The sequence below is a fragment of the Apis florea genome, unplaced genomic scaffold, assembly GCF_048593485.1.
Source record: "Apis florea isolate Af1SG1 unplaced genomic scaffold, ASM4859348v1 contig_3203_pilon, whole genome shotgun sequence".
Lineage (NCBI taxonomy): Eukaryota > Metazoa > Arthropoda > Insecta > Hymenoptera > Apidae > Apis > Apis florea.
Genome location: NW_028256723.1, coordinates 7,006,773 through 7,028,231, shown reverse-complemented (window position 1 = coordinate 7,028,231; position 21,459 = coordinate 7,006,773). Strand labels below are relative to the sequence as shown.

The following is a 21,459-nucleotide window of genomic DNA, read 5'->3' as shown; positions in this document are numbered from 1 at the left end:
AAAAAAAAAAAATGGGAATAAAAGAGTTACTCCATGGAGATTTACTTGTTCCAATCGAGCGGTAAAAATTAATGTAAGATGGGCAACAAGCATGTCCCAAGCAAGGGATAGGATATACACGCTGTCTCGAATATTTATTCCAATCCAGCGGTAAAAATTACTATACTACGAAATAGGGGCACATGTCGTGATATATCGCTTACAGTGATAATACAGGCGGCCCCGTGTTTCGATAAATTTCCAATCACAATTTTAAAAATTTGGAACGGGAAAATTTTGCCAGGTGTGGGGTTCGAACCCACGCTCCCAATCGGGAACCAGAACTTAAGTCTGGCGCCTTAGACCGCTCGGCCAACCTGGCTACGCGCAATGCCCACTGGCAATAGGCTAATAACGGGCGAAACTTCTACTCCCGACTCTTATATACATCGAACGATGATTTATTTTCTCCGTTGCATCCCGTTGAAACGAACTTTACTCGTATCTTTTACCTTTACTCAAAGATCTTAACTATAAGTCGAGAAACGAAAAGAAAAAGAGAAAGAAAAAGAAAGGAGAAAGTGTGGACTGAAAGTCTGGCTGCTTCTTACGACGAACGACAATGGTCGGCGTCCGTGCATCCGACGGTGGAAACGGAAAGCTCGATCGAGAGGGCCGATATAACGGAAAGACAAAAAGGGACGGCGAAACGAGGAATCGAATTGGATCGAATCGTGGGCACGTACGTGGCGAGGACGAAATCGCAAATGGACGATAGTGGACAGCGAAACGATATTACCAACCGTCGGTATCTATGTTGTACGTCACGCGTCAAACCGATACACGATCAATGGTATCTCTTGCGTGGGAAACCGCCTAACGGATCTTCGCTATTCAACGCTCTTTCAGGTGTGTGTATATGTATATATATACATATATATATATATATTCGGAATCGAAGTACACGCCGTTGTCTCTGCGCGGCCGGAAACGAGTCGAGAGAAATTTCTCTCTCGAGCTGTAAGAGCGCGAGGAGACGATTCCATTAACGGTGGCGGGCCTCCGTCCTCTATACAGGGTGTTGTCATTTCAAAAATTTGCACTTTTTTTTTTCTTTAGGAATTTTTCTGATAAAATTCCATTCTTGGAATCTGCCGTTGCAACTTGTATATTTACTTTTATTTCGAGTTTTCGACGAGGATATATAATAATAAACGAGTTTCGACCGATATTTTTATACGATCCGTGCAATCATTTCTTCAAGATATTTCACGAACCAACTATATATATATATATATATATATATATTTCGAATATGCTAAAACATTTCTCGAATCGATTCCATCCAATGCTCGTGAAGTGTGATGCTCGAGGTTAGCCGCGATCTTGGAATCGAGTCACTCTTCCATACTTTTTTTTCTTTTTTGGCACGGTCGATTGGCCCGTCTAGCGGCGGTGCGGCGTTCTTTCCTCTCGACGAGAAGGCAGGTGAGCATCGAACGCTCATTGTCCTAATCCGCGCCATCAGCACTGCTCGAGAGCCGCTCTCCTCTGGGGTACGTGTCACCATAACCGTACCGGCCGGATCCAAGTGGTGGATCGAGCATGCGGGTGTAACAACTTTTCCTTTGTTGAAACGTGCTCCTTCTCATAGAGTGGAGGAAGCGATTATCGATGGCGGGAAGGGGTGGGAAGAGGATTATAGAGATTACAAGAAAGTTGTAGTTTTAACTGAGCGCGTTTATTCGGCTGATATAAGGAGGGGGGGGGGATGGTGGTGAGAGAGGATTGTTTTTAGAAAAAGAGAAAAGATGAATCCTCTCTACTAACGTTCAACTCTTATGTAAAAAGTGGGATAAGAAGTAAATTTAAAAATAAAGACGTTTAGAGAGATGAATTTATTATAAGAAATTCAAGTGCCTGCAATAGCGTCGATAATTAAATTTATTAAATTTCAACTGAAATTTTAAATTAATCTTTACAATTATTACACTTATTTGATCGATCAATTTAAAAAGTTCACTCGTAAAGGAACCAGGATTATAAAATACTTATTATATTAAAAAATCGAAAAGATTCGTTAGATTTGTTAAATTTTTTTATTCGAATCCGCCATTAAAAAACAATTGTTAAAGCTAAGACGCACACCGAACATATACCGATCCTCGACTTCCCATCGTCGAATCGTCCGAATCCTCCTAAACTCGAGTAACAGAACTCCCTCCCTTCCTTCCCCTCCCACGACTCGCCCAACTCGTGAACCCGCGAAACGAAAGACGAAAGGACAGGCGAGAAGGAGGAGGAAGGGGGGGGAGCGAGGAGGAGAGGTGGGGTGCGTCGAGGGATAGATATCTCGGCGATTCGGCAATATCGCGCGGTCGACAAATTAGCGTTAATCCCGGGTCGTTAGCAAGATTGATGCCAGGATTTCACTTAAGGGCGCGCCAGGCCGAAGGGAAAGTTTGGGACGGATGGGTAACCATCCACCGCCGCCGTTGTCATTGTCGTCCTCCTCCTCCTCCTCCTCGTTCGTGCGGTTGTAATGAAGTAGGTGGACTCGGTGTACAACGCGTGCCCTATACACGCACGTACATATACATATATATATATATACACATACACACGCTGAGACGTTGGCCAAGGAGACGAGCCGGGATGGAGGGGGTGGCGAGGAGGGAAATGAGCAAGGGGAGAGAGGAGCGGATGACCACGGGATCAGTCCACCTCTCCCTCCTCCCTCCTGCTTCGTCGAAAAGTCTGGGATACCTTACCACGGATTATTCGTGCGCCCGTATGTGTATGTATGCGTGTGTGCGTGTGTGTGTGTGCTGAAATATATATCGAGCATACGTTCAGGGTTGGAGAGAAGCTCGAAGACAGCCAAGATTCTCCTTCCTCTTCATTCGTTAGAGTTTTATCTATTCTTTCCAACTCTCCTCTCTTCCCGTGCACGTACGGAATGGAAATTTTGCGTGGCAATCCTTGTACAATTTGTTACGAAAGTTGGTATACCGATTGATCCTTTTTTCGATGCCTCGCAACGCAACAGCCTCGAACAGAACGGGACGGAACAGAACGGAACAGTTACAGTACGTACGTAGGATAGGAATTCGTAATCTGGATTCGTATCGAGAGAGAGAGAGAGAGAGAGAGAGAGAGAGAGAGAGAGAGAGAGAGAGGGAGGATCGTAAAACTTCGAAGAGCGAAGAGTTGGAGATTGGAAGGCGATCTCGATTCGTGGATGTGGGGGGAGGAAGGGGAGGCAAGAGTCTCGCGCGTCCATGAATTCGGCACGGTTCGATCCGAAGGGAAGAACGAAGCGATGACACGCCGCCTTGGGCGAGCATATCCGACCGGGGGCCCTCGTCTTTACTACCTCCCTCCCTCCCTCCCTCCCTCCCTCCTCCCCGCTCCTCGCCTCCCCTCGCCCCTCTCCCCTCGACCGTCCGCCCGCTTTAACTTTTACGAGCATCCTCCAACGACGAGTCTCGTAATTGCCTGTTTAGCGGTAACCGACCGACTTCTTCTCCTTCTCCTTCTTCTTCTTCTTCCTCTTTTCTTTCTTTCTTTCTTTCTTTTTCGCTTTTCCTTCCTCCTCTTCTTCTGCACTTCTTCGTTTCCATTTATCACGGTTAGCGGAGATACGTGGAAGAGTATTTTTGGAAGAAAATGAAAATGGCGAGTAACGTTGATGGGATCTTTAAAATTTTTGTCTAAGAAGTCTAGTCGAATCGGTAAAATCGGAGAGGATTTTTTTTTTTTTTTTTTTTCCCTCGATCGATCCTTCCTTCGATGCGAAAATTAAATTAACGCGTGATCGAGAAGAGGCAGTTTTAAACGAAAGGGAAATTTTTTCTCTTGCATAATCGTTACACAATTGCTTGACGATTCGATTAATCCTCTCCATTGAGACGAAAAAAGGATCGAGGAGGATTTTTAAAGGGAAGGGGAAAATCTACGTGATTAACAATCAAATTTATTTGCTTATAATCTTTGTTCGAAATATGAGTCATATATTCTTATACTCTTATAAAACCTCGCGAAGAAATTCGAATGCTGGGCGATTACAACTGTGAGTGATATAATCTAAAGTGGTATAATAAGATTCGATTAATTTTTCTATCGACTGATACCGGTTGTTAATTACTTAATCGATAGTAGGATAGAGTCGTTGTTATCTCCTCGTTTTCGTGCAGTATCCATTTCTCGTCACTGGTTAATCAATTCTATTCAAAAATTACGCGACCACTTCCCAACTTTTCATCCTCCTCTTCCAATTTTTTCACTTTACCCATTTGCACTGTCGTAAACTGTCTGAAAACTGTCATCAGAGATCTAACTCCCCTTCAATTTACCTATATTGTTATTTTCGAGATCCTCGTTTCCACAATTTTGAATTTTTTGAAACGAACCTAATATTCTCAAAAAAAAGAAAAAAAAAAACCATTAACCCTTTGCACTCGTATTTATATTTAAAAAGGTTACCAATCAACTCGTATGAAAACATTTTTCTAGGAAAAAATTTGAAAAATAAAATATATAAAACAAATTTTATCTCCATCTCAATCCCAAAATCAATAATAATATGTATATACAAATACATATGATACATATATATATATACAACGTATCGTGTACGAAAGTTAATCCTCTCTCTCTCTCTCTCTCCATCGTCGAAAAAGGTGAGCGAGAGGATCGAAAAAAGTAGAGGAATCGTTTTAAAACCGGGCGGTTTATTATTACGGGTAATTAATGGAGTGGCGGGGAGGAAGGATCCGCGGTCGAACGTGCCAGTTGCTCCATATCTGTCACGAGCGCTTCGCGAGTCACGTTTACGGCTAGCCGTAACGGTTGTACGTGCCCGCCGCGTAATTGATTCGTCTTGGGGCCAACCTCTGGGCCCCGAGACGAGAATAACGATGATACTCGGCCGCACCACCGAGCCTCCAAACCTGGCACGAAACGTCCTCGAACTCGATTCGTCCAACGCTAACCGATTCGTCTCGATATAAGCGATTCGTTCGAACGCTTATGAACGGAGAATTTTCGCTTCGAAGAGATGGCTCCAACAGCGAACACGGCCTAAATAATTTCTAATATTTGTCATTAATTCGTACATACTCGTTATTTTCAATTGTTCAAAGAAACAACGTATCTTATATTCTCTTTTATTAATCCATTTCTCTTATATATATATGTGTGCGTGCGTATGTATAAAAATTGGAATCGTACGACGTGATAAAAAAAAAAAAAAAAAATGGCGAATTGAAAGAGTAATAAGAGTAATCGTGGCCATCTTTTGCGAGGCAGGACTTCGACCTCGTCGCGTTTATCGTCGAGTCCCGCCCTCTTTTCGCGGTAAAGCAGTAAAAAATCCAACGGTTAATATCGAGAAGAGGGGAGGGGAGGGGGAAGGAGCTCGCTGGAAGCCGTTTCGAGGAAAAGCCGTTTTTTTTAGAGTAGAGGCGACGCGGGAGAAAGGGCACGAAAATTTCGAAAAGTTGTAACATTTTGGTCGAGATCCATTATTAATAAGAATCGTCTCGCGCGTTTCTCCAACGATTATGTAATAAATAGAGGTCAGAGTACTCTTTTGAAAGTTGCGAGAACTCTCCTCTCTTCTAATCCGGCGGGGGCTTAAATCTTGTTCGTTGAGCGAAGATATCAAGGCGGCGCGGGTCGAATATGCAAAGTACGTTTTTCCTTCGAACAGGTTCCTTCGAGGGAGGAAGGAGTTGGAATCGGTTTACGAGGCTCGTTAAAATATTAGCGAGGCGTAAGTTCTTGGTGACACGCGGCATGATTCTCCGCAGCCGGCTCGTCTATGCAAAATAATCGTTTCTTAATTGCAGAGTAATTGGAAATTCGTGAGGGCTGCTCCTTCTTCTTCTTCTTCTTCTTCGAGAAGGAGGAGGAGGAGGAGCCGGCTCTCTCTTAAACTGTCGCCGTCTGTCGCTTCCATTATTCTCGCGAACTTCGACTTAACCCCTCCGAAAAACTAGCCCGCGAAAAGGGAAGTTTCTTCTCTCCCATTTCCATCCGATACTTGTCAAAATTTTATGGATATAAGAGCCTCGTGCACTTATCGCGCCGAATGATCGACGCTTCACATGGTAAAGATGATAAAATTCTTTTTCTCTTTTCGAAGAAATTGAAAAAGAAATTTTAAAATCGAAAAAAAAAAAAAAAAGAAAAAAATGTATTTATATTTTCTAGAGTTCGAGGCGAGTCGCGAAAAACGGTTCGAGAGCTCGGTTCGGAGAGCTGCACCCTGTTCCCGTCTCTTTTCCTGGATAACACGTTGCAGTCCTTCATGCCCGGCCGGCACGGAACCCCGTGAACAAACGGGCCGCCAGCAAGCCTTATCTCAAGACGCTTTAATGTGTTTAACCCAGCGAAGATAGTGGACAATTTATTGCTCCCTATTTTAGGCGTACTCTCTTCCCTTTCTCTCCTCCCCCCCCCCCAAACCACTCTCCGCGCTCCCCAACGTCTTTCCTCTCCGCCATCTCCTCCCCCCCTCCCCTCCCGTCCCCTCCGCTCTCCCCGCTCTCGAGCTCTGCTTTTACCGCACTTTGCTCGCCCACCTTCCATCTATCTATCCGTTTCGTTTCGTTTCGAAATCGTTTCGTTGGATAAGGGATAACTGGGACTAAATACTTTTCGCGCGAGTGTGTGTATAATATTTCCATGTTGTTCATTCTTCGATGCACATGTACGAGGAGAAGAAAATCGATCGAAATCTAAAGAATTGCAAGAATGCGTATATAAGATGATTCGTAATTCGTGGTCTCCTCTAGTTGAACAAAATCGAGGAAACGAGACCTTTTTCAAGACGTTTTCGAGAGAAACGCGACCGATTGAATGAAATCGGAGGTCTGCCCTTGGTTAAGAAACGACAGATGTTTTTCATCGAGCTGCACAGGTCAAGGGGATTCTAAACTGTCCCGGCTCGAAGATTTACTAGCCGATGATAACGTTGGAAACACGTGCACCGTTACGGATACCATTACTCCCGAATCGGAGACTCGAGAGTTTTCTCGAATATAATACTTTTTTTCCCTCTCCTCTCGTGGAGTTCGGTAACGCCAAAATGGAAATGGAGATCGAGGCAAGTTAATATCCATCACGTTCGAAAAGAATACAAATTAAATCGAGCTTGAAAACTTGACACGAAATAAAATAGAGTCAACAAAACATTGGTAACGTACGTCTCTTACATCATACTTGGGCTTTATAAACACGAGCAGCGTGTAAACACGAGGCGATTACTTGTATTACTCGATGATTAATCGTATCGCGTACAGAGAGGTTATCGACGAGGAACGAAGAATGTTCGAAATCACGAATCGGAAAATTCAAAACGACGTAAAATTGTAAAACATTCCGACGTTGCTCGACGTCGAAAAAATCGAAACGAGTCGAAAAAAAATTTCAATTCGTTAAATTTTAATTCGCGATTAATCCGCCACTTATGTTCCAATAAAATTTCATCTCGAAGGAAAAAGTGGATGTCGAGGGTCAGAGAGATAAGCGTGGAAGAGCGTGATTCGAACGAGCGTTAAGCGACCACTTACTTGGATAGATGTTTTCGCATTAATCTCGCTACGTTGGACACACGTAGCGGCAAATTTGTTCGCGACCTTTTCTCCTTAAGTTGCGCAATCTACTCTGCGCGTAGGAACGCGTTGTTACGTTAGCCGGTTAATGAAAATATCATCGTGGAACGATCGTTCTTCGCTGTAACCAAATCATACGTATGTATTAACGTATAAAATACGCGTGTCTTTTTTAACGTTTTATCAACGTTTTATAAAGTTTACGAACATTTCTTATATACGTATTAAGTTTACGGACATTTCTTATATACGAACGCGTATCGAGGTTTTTCGAGGTTAGAAAGTTTAAAAGAAGTGAAATGTATATTTGTCTCTGTTAATCATGACGAAAGTGGAGAAATGTAAATGGTTTCTGTAATTTTCTTTGTGAAATATATCCCTGGTAAATTTGGTGTTAAAAACTAGTATCAGTCGTACTCTTCTCAAGAGAAACTCACGAAACTCGTTGTTACGTAGAAGTTTAACGATTGTTCTTCAGCAATCAAATATTATGTATTTTATCAAGTATAAAACTAGTACCATTTGTACTCTCCAAGAAACTTATTGTTACGTAGCTGGTTGAATGAAAACATCACAAGAATGATTGTTCTTTATTAAACAAAATGATACGTAATATAAAACGTGTCTTTTCTCTTTTTCATTTGACATAAAAAAATTATGACTTTAGAGGAAACGACTTTAAATATTCCGAGTATATAAGATTACAAGACTGTGTAAGAAGCTCATATCGGATCGTGAAATTTATTCTACCGACAAAAAGTATAAATAGCAATGAATTTTTCTTCGAATCAATAATTCAAACGTGTACCTAATAAAAGTTACGATACTTTTTTTTTTTTTTTTCTATATAATCAACAATACTTTGAATACTTTTCAAACTCACTGTCACAAAGTGAATCATTTAAATTGGATTGAAAACGTTGAAGCTACGATATCTAATATCATGGAAATATAAAGTATATTATTAAAACGATATTAGTCGAATATTGATATATTGTTTTTTCTCAAAATATTGACTCGTTCGATAAATTTGAAATAAAGAAGAAGAAGAAGAAGAAGAAGAAGAAACGACTCGAGAAACAGGTAACACCGCACTTTGACCTTCCTCGTAAAAAATGTACGAATAGCCAGTTGCAGCTGCGACCGAATGCAAATATCTGATTAGTGAAGAACACCGATTCGGCGATACTCGGCGAGGACTTTGTCGTCGAGAGAGAATCGGAAGACATCCGCGCTGGCGTATCCAGTTATAGCTCGGCAGATGGCATCGAGCTCGATCATATCGCTCGAAAATTTGTTCGATTAACGCGAAAGAAACTTGGCGCAGCTGCTGTTCCAACCAATCTCCCTCCCTCTCTCTCTCTCTCTCTCTCTCTCTCTAATTATCGCGCCAAAATTAACGTCTTCAATATTTTAAATTATTCCTGAAAAATCTGTTCTTCTTTTATTTATTTATTTTTTTTTTCAACTCCTCGAATCATTATATTTCAATGTTCCACGAATTCTTTCAGAAATTAAATATGACTCTTTCGTTCTCTTTTTCATCAGAAAGGAATTAAACGATCCTATTTTTAATTTTTAATCCCATCATACGCGATAAACAAATACTCTTTATTATACGAATTCGAACACATTCGAATAATCCATCATTGACAATCATTCGTCGAATCTTTTTTCCTCGATCGATATTATTATTACGTTCGCTCGCTATTTCCAACGTTGCAGTTGGGAGAGGGGAGAAGGGGGGGGGGGATCATTATTACGTTTAGAGATACGAACCGGCTCGGCACGTGACTCGTGGCTTGATGAAAATGTTAATCATCGCTTTCCCTTTTTTCCTCCTCTCTCTCTCTCTCTCTCTCTCTCTCCCCTCCCCTTCCTCTCCCTCTCTCTGATCCGATACCCTTTCAATGACTCGGATGCGGAGTTTTGACGATGAATGAGGCTCGGCGAGCGCGCGCCCATACGCGTCTCCGGTTACCTCCGCGGATTAATTATGGGGGGGGGAGGGGGCGCGTAGATCAAAAGAGCATGGCGGCCACAAAGCGGGTAATGGAACGGGTGGCGGCTCGTTTTTAGGTTCGTGCGCGGGGGTTTAAAAGGCCCTCGACTCGTGCCAAAAACTTTCGATCGCTTCGCTTCGTTTTCTCCTTGTCTCCTTGTACGTCGTTGAAGATTATTATTATTATTATTTTTTTCGATTAAATTTAATATAATTCGCTTTATTGAATATCGATAATTTTATCGTTCGGTACGTTGTAAGTTTCGACTTGCAACAAGAGATACGACTCTGTTCTGTCCGGATTTGTCACAATCATTGTAATTATAATCATTCCTCGATGGATTTCGATCAAGTCGAAGGTTGTCCGTTTTTCGAGTTTTAGAGAACGGCTCTCGGATTTTATCGGGACTTTGGCGCGAGTACCCTTGACATTTAGGGTTATCGTGTGGAGGAAGAGGTCGAGAGGTCCCCCCCTCCCCCCGATACGTAGAGTGGAGCGAAAAATCGGTGGCAACACGATTTAGCCTGCGCTTAATTCACTCGTAAACACGGTATCGGTGTCGCCCGATTTTAATTACTTCAAATTCTTTCTTCTTCCTTCCTTATCCTCTTCTCGAGGGGAAAATGGAAAAAACGGATCACCGACGATTCGAATTTTTTTCAACTCGCCGATGAAATTAATTTTCGAACGAGTCTTGTCTTAAGTTTGGATGAGATAACGAAAAAAAAAAAAAGAAAAAAAAGAAAGAAACAAGGAAAAGTTGGAGCGAAAATGGGGGATACAGTTTTTATATAAATTTAATATCTCTTGTAACGACGACCAGCGTCACGCGCATCTTTTTGGCATCGCGACGACTTCTAATCCGGCTGGAAAAAACTCGAATATTTTTTTGCAAGAGAACGAGGGGGGAGGAGGGGGGGAGGGGACGAAGGAGGCCGTCTAAAACTCGGTTTCCCGGAACAGGATTCCCACTTTTGGGATTAGGAAGAGGCGGTATTGTTCCTGTTCCCGCTCCCGCTCCCTCTCTCTCTCTCTCTCTCTCTCTCTCTCTCTCTCTCTCTCTCTCTCTCTCTCTCTCTCTCTCTCTCTCTCTCTCTCTCTCTCTCTCTCTCTCTCTCGAGTCAGAGACGAAAAGTTCCGGTATTTTCCAATGTTTTTTCCTCTCTCTCTCTCTCTCTCTCTCTCTCTCTCTCTCTCTCTCTCTCTCTCTCTCTCTCTCTCTCTCTCTCTCTCTCTCTCTCTTCAGCCTTTCCCAGCCCAGGATTTACGCCGCCCGCGAACGAAATCGGCCGATCTCAGATCTCTCTGATGTTTTATAATTTTTTTTTTTTTTTTTCGAACGAAACGTAAAAGTATTTCTCCCGTTTTAATCGTTTCGATCATGGTGCAAAATTGTGTTTTTCTGATCATCACGCGTCTTATATACGTATATATATATATTGTCGATGATTAAACTTTTATAATACGAACGTGATATTCTCATTTGGGAGTATTTTATGCAACCGAAAATTTAATCCAATCCAATTCGTGATTAGCATGATTTTTTCCGCCGAGGATTAAATGATGATTCGCGATCGAAAGGGTTAATCCTTGAGAAGAAGGAATATATTTGGGACTCGAACGATAAATTTTATGTATTGTATCAGTTGTGCAAATTGAAGGAGGAGCAAGGTGTGCGCGTGCGCGTGATTCGAAAGGTTGCGGCCGAGAATCGGTTGACGATCGGTGAATCGGAAAATAATGGTCGGAAGTTGGAGTTATGTGTAATATATATATATATATATGTAAGGGTTGCGGTTGCAGCCACCGGTGACTAACTAGGACGGCGGCACAAAGAGTTGGAAAACGGCGGGGGCAAGCGTGGGGTGAGCCGCGACAATGCTCTAATCAAATGTCACGAATCAGCGCCATTATGCGCATCTGCGGCGTGAATTCGTAAATAGCGCCTCGAGGCGAGCGTGGCGTGTGTTTTCGAGCGGAGGTTCGAAAATTCGAGTTGGGAAGAAAAAGATGATGATCATCGTCCGTTCGAAAAAAATTGTAAGGATCGAATGCGAACGATTCGAATGGAGGAAGGAATGTTGGTGGGAGATGTTGGTGGAAAAGGGGGACGAATTTGGAATGGTTCGATCGATACGAACCATGTATCGAGTGGGATTCGTCAAATTTTAAATTGTGCCGCTTTTTTCGCGCGATTGTGGATATGCGATCATTGTGATTATTGCCAAATTTTCTCAAAAATTGTCACATTATAGTAATTGTGATTATCGTGATTGTTGTGAAATTTTGAGTCATTTCATTTTTATTACAAACGATAATATATTGAATATTTTTTTTTTCGAATTGCAATTATAATTAAATAATAATATAATTGTGATTATTGTGAAATTTTGAGTCATGTCATTTTACCCAGCAATTGTAGGATCATGTTACAATCGATAATAAAGTATTATATATTGAGTGTTTCTTTTCGGAGGTTGTAATTCATTAAGTGATATGTGATCATTGTGATAATTGTGAATTGTTAAATTTTGAATTATGCTATTTTTTTCAACAACTGTAGGATTACATTATAAACGATAATATATTGAATGTATCTTCTTCGAGTATAATTCCTTATGTGATAATATATGTGATCATTGTGATTGTTGTGATTATTGTTAAATTTTGAAGTTGACAATGCTACTTTTTCAACAACTGTAGAATAATAAATAATATTTAAATAGTAACAGTAATTAAATAGCAATATAATTGTGATTATTGTGATTGTTGTGATTAAATTTTGAATTTGACAATGCTTCTTTTTCAGCAACTGCAAGATAATAAATAATATTTAAATAGTAACAGTAATTAAATAGCAATATAATTGTGATCATTGTGATTGTTGTGATTATTGTTAAATTTTGAAGTTGACAATGCTATTTTTTCAGCAACTGCAAGATAATAGATAATATTTAAATAATAATAGCAATTAAATAGCAATATAATTGTGATTATTGTGATTGTTGTGATTAAATTTTGAATTTGACAATGCTACTTTTTCAACAACTGCAGAATAATAAATAATATTTAAATAGTAACAGTAATTAAATAGCAATATAATTGTGATTATTGTGATTGTTGTGATTAAATTTTGAATTTGACAATGCTTCTTTTTCAACAACTGCAGAATAATAAATAATATTTAAATAGTAACAGTAATTAAATAGCAATATAATTGTGATTATTGTGATTGTTGTGATTAAATTTTGAATTTGACAATGCTTCTTTTTCAGCAACTGCAAGATAATAGATAATATTTAAATAATAATAGCAATTAAATAGCAATATAATTGTGATTATTGTGATTGTTGTGATTAAATTTTGAATTTGACAATGCTTCTTTTTCAGCAACTGCAGGATAATAGATAATATTTAAATAATAATAGCAATTAAATAGCAATATAATTGTGATTATTGTGATTGTTGTCAAATTTTCAATCACGTCATTTTTTTCAGCAATCGTAGGATCACATTACAGTCGATAATATATATTAAATGTTTCTTTTTCGATTTACAATTCGTTATAATACTAATATAATTGTGATTATTGTGATTATTGTCTAATTTTGAATCATGTCACTTTTTCGACAACTGGAGGATCACAATCGATAATAGATAATATATTAAAAGTTTCTTTTTGTAATTCATTAAATGTACGTGATTATTGTGATTATTGTCAAATTTTTGACAATGCTACTCTTTCAGCAATTATAGGATAGGATATAATAGATTATATATCGAATGTTTCTTTTTCGAGTACAATTCATTACATAAATAATAGTACGAGTGATCATTGTGATTATTGTCAAATTTTGAATAAGGTACACATTTCCAGCAACCATACATTATCACACGCGATAATAATACAATTCATTAAGACGCCATTTATTTACAATTTAATTAAAAAATTTCGAACGATTCGAATTACAATAGAAAAGTACAGAAATATTATTTCGAAGCCAAGTCGTAAAGCGTCACTTTTCGAACGAACGATTAATGCGATTAAGAAGATACAACCAACGCCTCGATTCAATTCACAAACATTTAATATTAAAACTCAATCTTATCACACCGTAACAATAAACGCGTATATACATGTTTTTAATCGCGTTACACATTTATAATCGAAAAAGAACGACTGTCCTTCGTCTCTCCGTCTTATTCTTACGCTCCAACTCTTACCAGAGACTGACAAAGACAGAGATAGACAGAGAGAGAGGTGGCGAAGGCGTTACAGTTAGGGTAGTCTGATCGCCCGCGGGTTGGTAACGAGGTTACGGACTCATCTCCTACTCGACCGACGACTCGAGCCCTCGGTTCATCAGGGCCACAATATTACTAATCAGCAAGGAGAATTGGCCAGCCTGGTAAGCGCCCTTCGGATTGCCAATTCACCGAACGTTGCACTCTCGCTCGTCGAAATCTCGAACCGTCCCCGATTCTTTATTTTTTCCTTCTCCTCCCTCGATCGAGGAAACGCCTTCTCCTTTCTCGAATACAACGCGTGACAACGCGATACGATCGCCGCCAAAAATCTTGACCGTTCTCTTCTCAATCCTCCTCGAGACTCTCGTAACTCGAACAATCTTCGACGCGACAATTTTAACTCGTATTATATATATTTAGTACTTACATTCTAGAGACTTTTGTTACAATGTTTTCTTTTAGCTTAAACTTTTGTATGTGTATACAAAATAAAATAAAATAAATAAATAAATAAAAGGTAATAAATGATTTTTGTTCGCTAAAACGAATTCGCTTCGTATCACATTATATTGAAAAAAATGTTTCCATTCAAGAATAAAATTCCTTTAAAAGCGCGAAAAAAATTTTTAAGACAAACCGACGTGCCGAAACGGCGGTCGTGTCCTCGTCGATCTTCGCTCCAAGACTCGCGAAAGGGATGAAGGGACGGGAGGGGCGGGTGGAGGGAGGGAGGGAGGGGTGGCGGCCGTGGAAATGGGAGCAACGTGGCAGGTGTCGATGCAGCGGCGGAGGGCCGCCGCGTGGGTATTATCGATTGGGGCGTTGCAGCTTCCTTCTCGAGAAGCATCGCGACAGGAAGGAAACTCCTCGAGGAAAGATACGTCCATCCCCCTCTCCTCTCCTCTCTCCTCCACGGTGACATCTTAATGCATTGTTGCCAGGGGGATCGTAACCGCGCGTAATACACGCGCGCATCAATTCCGTTTGCTCATCTGATTACGGGGCCCGGCTAATTACGCCCCTGTTGCCGACCGTGTAATTAATAGCCGTGGAGAAGGAGGGGGAGGAGGGCGTCTTGTGTTCTCAGTCAACAGCGAGTGGGGAGGAGGCTTCACGAAACTTGCTACCGCTTCCCCCACCCGCGGCAGCGAAACGAAAGGAAAAACACGCGAGTCCGTGGTCTTATTAGGAGAGCAGCGACACTTCGGTATTCGGACGTGGCTTTCGTGAACTTCGAGGAGGTGTTTCAGCGACACTTGGAAACACGATTCGTCGCAGTTTTGTTTCAAGCAGTTTTAAATCGAGTATAAGGATATTGGGGTATTAGCCAGGAAAGTATTATGGAAAGTATAGGAAATTCGTTCGTTCAACGGAGCTGGAATATTAGGAAAATAGCGGTAATATCTTAGAAAGATGTATCCGACGATGATTCGTTACAATTAAGGAGTTTTAAATTATTGCTATAAATTCTTGTAGGAAATCATTTGATAAATTTGCCAATCTTTTCTCCAAAAAAAGGTTAATTGTCCCGGGTGGATCTGGATTGTCATATAACCAGAAAGGGAGATATGGGATAACAAGTATTTCATCGAGTAAAGTGTGAAACAAAGACAAAACAGTTGACAAACGTAGTTCGCGTTCTGCCTTTCTCCGACGATTTTCACAGCCTCGCCTCATCCGAGAAGGAGAGCGGGTAACTCGATAATTAAGTTAACAAGCAACCGAAACGAATTTTCCTCGTTGATAAATCGTTACAAGAGCGAGAAGCGGGGAAAGAAATTCGATCATCGATTACAATTATCCAAATTTTTAACCGTCGTCAAAAAGTTTAAAAAACCGATATTATTTCTTTTTCTTTATAATACTTCGATCAACTTTTCACCAACGATTTTAGAAGAGAATTATCACATTCTCGAATTGACCGATTTCCCAAAATCGAACCGATCGATTGCCAAACGAATCGACGCCAAGGTCGAATCGTTTCGTTTCGTAGGATCGAAAATCGAGAACACGTTCGAAACACCTCGATTTCTTTCCCACCATGGAAAATTCCCCGGAAATTCTTTTCGTTGCGCGCATATGCATACATACCGACGTGCCATGACGAAACGAGAAGAAGACCTCTCTCTCTCTCTCTCTCTCTCTCTCTCTCTGTCTGTCTCTCTCTCTGTCTCGATAGTTTCTCGCGTATCTCGCGTACGCGGTGGCCGGATTTTATCGACGCCCTCCTCTCCCTCCCACCTCTCTCTGCCCAGTCGGTGGTGGAACGAGTCGTTGACGAGATAAGAGAGTAAATTATTACATCGATAAAAATCGATATCTCGCGCGTTTCTGAAAAAACTGGTAATCCGGTTTTTTCTATTTTTTTTTTTTCCTTTTTTCTTTTTTTTTCTTTTTCTTTTTTTTTTTTTTTTTTCGTGTAGATAATTAGAGGAGGCGAGGGGAGGCGAGACGATTTTTTTTCTCTTCCCCTCTTTCTCTTTTCGAGAAATTCTCGATAGCTAGTAAAGATACTTAAAATTTATTTAAGAAGTTTAATCTCGTCCATCCTTACGATTAAATTTCCCTTCCCCCTCCAAGAAGATCCTCGAGGTTTCGATCGAGTTTAACTCTTTTGACTAAATCGAATACTGAGATCGAATCGCGATACTAGACTTCTAATTATTTCATAAATTACGGAAACAAAGTAAAAGAAAATATGGTGTAACGAGTATGTTACTTGATCGCTATGCTCGTCAACATTTCGTCGAACGCGCCTTTTTCTCGAGGAACCGAAAGAAGCGGAAGAAGGCTTATCAGGGAAAAGTTGACAAAAATATAGTTTGGGAAGAATGGCTCGAATAGCGGTCGAAACGAGAACTAAACTTTTATCTCGTGCCGTTGGACGAAAATAGGATGCATTTTATGATCGGCGATAAGGAAAATAAAGTTCGAATTTCAAATTATATGTTATATAAGCGACATTTTAAAAGATTTCTTTTTCGTTGTATTATTTATTTCATTTTTATTTTATGTAAGCCATGCAACCGGCAAAAAAATATAACACGTTGTTTATATTACACCCGCGGTTAAAGGGTTAAGAATTAAAAGATACAGAGCGGGGAGGATCGAATCGAGGTGAGGAGGAACGAAATAATGCAATGGGCGCGTCGAATTCGACCAACGAATTCCCTTTGATCGTCGAGCATCCGATCAATTAGCGCAGTCGCATCTCCTACGATTATTCTCTTTAATCGTCGCCCGTAAATTATAATCTTCCCTAGAAAAAAATCATATTATTCAAAATCATCCTCACTCTCTCTCTCTGTATCTTGAAAGATTCGTCGTTTCGTAATAATAATTCATCGTATTCGATCCTACCGCCTAGCTTGCACGATGCATTTTAATCACTCGCTTATCTAATCGTTTCGTGTTAAAATTTTGAAAACAACAACTTTCTTCCAGCCTTTCTCGAAAACGATCTTAATTTCATTTAAGTTCGATCGACGAAATTTCAACGCGATCTCGAACGTCGAGATGGATCGATGCACTCGTTTTCTCGAGCTCGATTTCGAAAAAAAAAAAAAAAAAAAAAAAAAGGGAATGGCTGTCTATCGCGTGGTATTAAATATTTCGGATAAACCGTAAGGATCTGGTCTCCTGGACGGGGTAATTAATGGGGGGGAGGGGGGAGGGGTTGGTCGTCGAGGGGCGAGCGAAGACAAAGGGAGGAGAAAAGGGGAGCCGAGCCAAGGATTTGGTTTTCTCACAGTGAACGTCGGCGTCGTCCCGTGGCCGAAAACCGGACATCTGGACACGGGACAGCTGCGCCACCGTGCTTCGAAGCCTCCTTCCCTCTCAAGGAAAGGAAAGGAAAGGAAAGGAAAGGAAACCACGAGGGGGCGAGGCTTTCCTTCCTTCCTTCTTTCTTTCTTTCTCTCTTCTTCCTCTTCCATTCCGTATCCAAAATGTATCGTGCATCGAATTTTTCGAGAAATGCTTTTTCGAGCGGAATAATTTCAGCGGATCTTTCGAAGTAAACGTTACTTTATTAGGTGCAAATAAGTTATTTACCCGCCTTTTTTTCAAATTGAAGATTTTATCGCGTAAATCGGATCACCAAATTGTTTCAGTAGTAGATAGATACCTACCGCTTGACTCCTGATCCTTCTCGCGTTTGAATCGAGTGATTTTCTTCGAGCGATTCTTCCAACTCCTCGAACGACACTACTTTTTATTATAACTTATTATTTCTTACAAAATACGTAACTAATTATGTAGAAAAAATTAACATTGCGTTTAATTAGCAATTGGAATGAAAAAAGAACACGTGATCGATATATAAAACGATTGAAATAATTATTTTTTACAAATTTGAAAACGAATTTTTTTCACTCAATATACACTGTTCGAATCACTCGAGCACAAAAGATTAATTCTCCATACTCCGCTGTTTATTAGATAAATTCGTTTCTCCTTTCTTTCTAAATTCAAGATTTTATTACATAAATCGGATACAAGATTACCAAATTGTTTCAGTCGGATAGATACTGCTTGTCTCGCGACTCTCGATCTTTCCATCGTCTAATTTTTTCGGTGCGCCTGAATCTGATCGTCGTCGTCCAAATTAAAATTTCCGAATCTTTTCGCACGTTCTCTCACAGTGTCGCACAAACCGTTTAATCAGCCGATTTCCTAAACTGGTACGCGAAAAGTAAGCGGTAACGCGAATGACGTTTCTCGCACGCCATATTGGAAACTCTTAAAGCGCTCGTCGCGACTTTTCTTAAAAACAAAAGAACGCTTTTTCAGATGGCGCCCCGAACGGTAAAATAATTCGAATTAGATCGAAAGTTACGATCGTAGAAAAAAAGGAAGAATTTTCGCAATTCGAAAACGAATATATTTAAAACGGGATATTTATCGCGACTTTTTAAATATAAATCCTCTGTAAATTCTCCGCTCCCGAGAGCAGGAAGAGCGGTGATTCGTGATTTATATTCTCATACTTTCGAGGTGGAGGAGAAAGAGGGGGAAAATCCAAATACCCGTGAGACCGCATCTTTTCGGTGTAAAACGAATATTTTCCCGTTCCTTCACGTTCTTAAACGTGATTCGTGAATAGGAAGCAGAAAAATTCTCATTCTCACTCGTCGCACGCGTATCATCGATACGAAAACTCGAGGAGGAGAATAAGAAGAAACGAAATAATTTCTCGATTCTTATATTCGTGTCGATGAGAAGAATCGTGATGGTTCGATTCGAAATCGAAGGGAAAAACGTTGGTGGGGAAGGGGGAAGGAGGGAAGAGGGGGGAATGGGAAACCCGAGACAGGACACATGCCGGTTCGTAAAGTGGCACTCCTCGAGGATGATCATCCATCGACACCGGCGGGGTTTCGTCCAATACTGCGCTCCCTTAACCACGAGCCGCCTCTCGCCACTTGTCCTCCTACGCTGCCACCGCAAGGTGTTCCATTACATTACTCCTCCTCGTTCACCTTTCTTCCGTCTGATCGTGTTTCGATCGAGATTTTGTTTTTTAAATAACAAAATTCGTAACGCTGATTATAGATCGTGTTCGAAGAAAGAAAAGTTTCGATCGAGTTTGATTTTGGCGAGTGCAGAAACGGATCCATATATTGTGTACTCTTAATTTATAGATCGCTTAGAATATTTGTTTGTTACGATTATGTTTCCTGGAAAGTATTTGCAAGATTTCCTTCCGTTCGATCGAGTTTCGATTTAAAAGAGCGTATGCACCATGCGTTTATTTATTTACAACATAAAACAACAAATATTTATTCGCTTCCAACAAGAGATCATATTTTAATCAGATCCGAATTTTAAACGATGGACAAAAATGTAAACAAAAATTGTTCCACTTCTTAAAAATACGTAATCGATATTTTCAATCGTCAACAGCTGATCGCAATCTCGAAATACAATTAGCAAGCCTTGTAAACCTGAAACCGTTTCTCGAAACGTTTATTCCCAAACGTGTCTCCCGCCATACGATTCTCTCCGTCCCATAATTCTTCACCGTTCCCACTCCGTCCCTTCCTTCCTTCCTTCCTTCCTTCCTCGTTCCTTCCTTTCCTTCGGCCAAGCTGGAAACCAGACCGGAGCAAACTGGAATATCGAATATATCTGCATATCCCGCGAGTCTAGATGGGAGGGAGGGGGGGGAAAGGAGAAACTAGACGGGGAAAAACTCGTCCACCGCGTCCCGAATCGGGATGTGTTCCGAACACGGGACACAACTCGTTTCGCGTTTCGTGGGATCGCGCGCTCTCCCTCCCCTCCCCTCCCCCTCTTCCCCGTCCCGAAGAAACTCGATTTCGCGGCCACGTCCGAGGCCCGGTCGGTATCCCAGATTCGATTTCCGGGGTTGGGGAGTTGGCACGTCGTGCGCGCCGCGGCGTGCATCGTGACTGGTCCGGGTGGAAAGTGTCGGGGGTCCCGTACAATCGAGAAGCGGAGGTCACAAACGGTTTTCCGCCTCCCCTCACCTCTCGATTTTGTCTCCAACGGAAAAAAGAAAAGAAGGATCCCGACTCGAGGCGAGAAAGGAAAGGAGGAATCGCGTGCATACGGTTATAGGTGGATTGGCTTCTGGTCTTTTTCCTCGAAAAAGTTTTGAACGAGGAGTAATTCGTTGCGATAAGCATAACGAGATGGGTAGATCGTAATGGTATATATCGATAATTTTCTGGTTTTGAATCTGATTTTTGACATTGAGTCATGCTTTCAATTATTTATTTATAGGTTATGCTTATAGATGGATTAGCTTTTAGCTTTCGCTTTCTTCGAGGTTGTCGATGTCATTAGTCGGTAATTGGGACGATTTAAATGAAGTATGCATTGATTATCGATATTTTTTGATGTAACGGTTTGTGACACAATGTATATTGACTCAAAGATATCAAAATGCTTTCAATTACCTTGACGAAAGGATTTTAGGTTATGGTTATAGGCGGATTCTTCGAGGTGTAGTGTTTATGCGATACATTTCTAGTACAATTCCCTTCGAATTACTTTTAATTATTTAAAAAAAAAAACGAAAGTGAAACCCAACAAACGAAACAAATTTCACGAATTCACCGCTCTTCCATTAAGAGGATACACGCATACCGAACGCGACTGAAGAGAACCTCTCTCCTCCCTCAACGAGGGAGAGAAAAATGGGATCGAGTCGATCGTGGGAGTGTATCGTTCTCCTATTTAGCGTTGCGGTCGAGTTCTCTCCTCTCTCCCTCCCTACCTCTCTCCTTCGACTAGGACCGAATTTTCGAGAGCGGCGAGGAGTAGAGGGGTGGGAGGGAATGATTGCACGCGACCCGACAAACTTGCGGTTGGTTGTCTCGGCCGCTGGCCAACGTCCATCCCTTCTCCCCGCACCGAAACGGACACGATGTTTGTTTGTTCCGGCCTCGGTCGGTGTCACAACGCACCCACCGCGCGGCGGAGCTGCTAACTGCCATTATGCCACAGCGTATATATATATATATATTTATCTGTCGACTCCACGCCATTGTAAGCGCTTCGTTTCGCGCGAAATTTCTCATCCACCTTCTTCCTCCTTCCACGATCGAGATAAAGAGTGGACACTTGAAATTTTTCTTTGAACA

General features: G+C 41.0%; 1 long non-coding RNA gene and 1 other non-coding gene across 2 annotated transcripts; both read right to left on the bottom strand.

Annotated features, from left to right (window-relative positions):
• Positions 1–277: 277 nt before the first annotated feature.
• On the bottom strand, positions 278–361 carry TRNAL-UAA (transfer RNA leucine (anticodon UAA)). The gene has a single exon. It is a non-coding gene; the product is annotated as a tRNA-Leu (tRNA).
• Positions 362–19,597: 19,236 nt separating this feature from the next.
• LOC147657204 (uncharacterized) lies at positions 19,598–21,014 on the bottom strand. Its single transcript, XR_015292936.1, has 2 exons — positions 20,773–21,014; positions 19,598–19,960 (listed from the first exon to the last, which is right to left on the bottom strand). It is a non-coding gene; the product is annotated as an uncharacterized LOC147657204 (long non-coding RNA).
• Positions 21,015–21,459: the final 445 nt, after the last annotated feature.